Source organism: Nicotiana attenuata, unplaced genomic scaffold (genome assembly GCF_001879085.1).
Source record: "Nicotiana attenuata strain UT unplaced genomic scaffold, NIATTr2, whole genome shotgun sequence".
In the NCBI taxonomy this organism is placed as follows: Eukaryota; Viridiplantae; Streptophyta; class Magnoliopsida; order Solanales; family Solanaceae; genus Nicotiana; species Nicotiana attenuata.
This window is the reverse complement of record NW_017670544.1, coordinates 17,484-20,317: the sequence shown is the minus strand read 5'-3', so window position 1 is coordinate 20,317 and position 2,834 is coordinate 17,484.

Sequence of the window (2,834 nt, the reverse complement as noted above, 5' to 3'; positions counted from 1 at the left end):
GACGGTCCCGGAGGGTCCATAGGAAAATATGGGACTTGGGCGTATGCCCGGAATCAAATTCCGAGGTCCCAAGCCCGAGAAATAAATTTTTAAAGAAAATTTTTTTCTGGAATATATTTGAGTTTTGAGAAATGAGATGTTTGAATTTGATGGTATCGGGCCCGTATTTTGGTTCTGGAGCCCGGTACAGGTCTTAAATAATAATTTGGTTGAATCTATAAAATTTGGTAAAGATCGGGATTGGTTTGGTATAAAACGGACTTAAAGTTGAGAAATTAAAATTTTGGGTGTTCTTGGATGATTTCTTGAATTTGGGGTTCAGTTCATAGTTATTGATGTTATTTAGATGATTTGATTGCAGGAGCAAGTCCGTATGATGTTTTTAGGTTGGTGTGCATGTTTGGTTTGGAGCTCGCAAATGCGAGCTCCCAAAGCCTGCAGACCTGCAACACATACCAGCTGAAAATCTGCAACTTCCTAAGTTCAATTCCACTCCGTGGCCTATCCAAAACTCACCCGAGCCCTCGGGGCTCTAAACCAAACATGCGCACCAACCTAAAAATATCATACGGACTTGTTTGTGCTATCAAATCACCAAAATAACATCAATAACTATGAATTGAACCCCAAATGCATGAAATCATCCAAGAACACCCAAAATTAAAATTTCTCAACTTTAAGACCGTTTTATACCAAACCAATCCCGATCTTTACCAAATTTTACAGATTCAACCAAATTATTATTTCAAACTTGTATCGGGCTCCGAAACCAAAATACGGGCCCGATACCATCAAATTCAAACATATTTCATTTCTCAAAACTTATATATATATTCCAGAAAATAATTTTCTTTAAAAATTTATTTCTCGGGCTTGGGACCTCAGAATTCGATTCCGGGCATACGCCCAAGTCCCATATTTTCCTACGGATCCTCCGGGACCGTCAAATCATAGGTCCGGGTCCGTTTACCCAAAATGTTGACCGAAGTCAACCTATATTCATTTTAGAGGAAAAAATTATTATTTTTCACAGATTTTTACATAATGGATTTTCGGATACACGCGCGGACTGTGCACGCAAATTGAGGTGAAATAAAAAGGAGGTTTTAAGGCCTCAGAACACAGATTTTACTTTCAAAACGAGTGATGACCTTTTGGGTCATCACACTAAGAAACTCGCAAGAATCAATGGCAATATCTCCATTTCTATTTCTATCCCGTTTTTCTTTCTCCCACCAAGAAAAAGCATAACATACAAGTTTAGAAATGACAATCTTGAACCTCTTTGTACAGATACATTGTTAATCTCAAACATCTTTTTCATTTGTATTTTCCATTCTAAAAATTCCTCGGGTTCACTACTTCCCTTGAAAGTAGGAAGTGAAATCTTGATGTTATTAAGACCCCAGTCTTCTTCATCTCCTCGCCTTCTACCATGTTCTTCATTACCAACATTTCCATCATAAGCATCATTCAAGTTTCTACCTTGATAATTCCTACCATGCCTTCCACCTCTCCCTCCAAATCCTCCTTGTCCATTCCTTCTAGGTTGGACTCTAACAGGTTCATCATATTGCTCATCATAGTCCAAATTATCATCAAAGTTATTTTACGGTTGTTGTGGCCTAAGAGGTTGTTGTTGATACTCACCTCTTGCTTGTCTACCTTGTGAAAGTGGACCTTGTCTTGGTACTTGATTGTTAGCAACTTGTGGTTGATTGATTAGCCGTGCAATGTGTGGTACGGTGGGAGTAGAACTATTTCGTTGTGTTGCTCTAGTTCCCACTTCTTGGTTTGGATTAGGTGACAAGCTTTGCTGTTGGTTAAGAACGTTTTCATGAGACTTGACCATATGTTCCATGTTGTCAATTTTCATAATCCAAGCTTGTAAAGAATCCAAAATGGTCTCATTAGAGACTCCCTCCTTTGAAGTTGAAGGACCTCCAATATTCAAAGACATAGCACCTACAAACAAAAAAAACAAGTTTTAAAAAAAAAGGACCTCTCCAATTCACTCCTTTAGTGTATCCCTCAAAGATTAAACTTAAATTCTATCTTTCATGTATCATTCTTGTGCACTTGGCTTTTTAGGCACACACTCTGAGAATCTCACCACTCAAGCATTTTTCTACTTTTTTTTGAATATCCAAATTTGATATCAAACTCAATCAAGGCACTTTCAAGTGGATCTTCCAACTTCGGGGCGAGAATGGAGTTTATGTGACTCAACAAAGAAGGTAAAATAACTAATGGACAATAGAAATAAGAAATTAACAACGAAAATTAAAGAGAAAAACATAAATAAAATTAACACGTAATAAAAGAAAGCACACAAAAACTAGTTTATCACTAAGTATGAACGAACACTTAAGTAAACTAGCTGGAGTAAATAAGAAAAGAAAGGAAAAATAAACTGAAAAAGACTATATTGAAGATTTGGGCAGAAAATTGGGCAATAGGTGCAAATGGTCACCGGGCGAAAAGTGGACGAATTTTGGTGGCTGTTTCTGTAAAATCTGAAGATTCCAACAATGTTCTTCAAATTCTTCTTTTTCCTCAACCCCAAATCCAATCAAATACACCTCAAATATTCACCAAACTTCATCAAATTTGGGATACAAGTTCCTGTTATGAATAGTTTGTATATATGGGAGTCCCACACCGATGGCATAAAGCCATTTAGTAGGCTTTATAAAGCTTCGCCCATTAAGTCCAATAAAATAAAAAATTGACATTTTAGAAGAATATGTGTATTTATATATATATATATATATATATATATATATATATATATATATATATTTAATTATATATCCAAATGACTTGGACTTGGG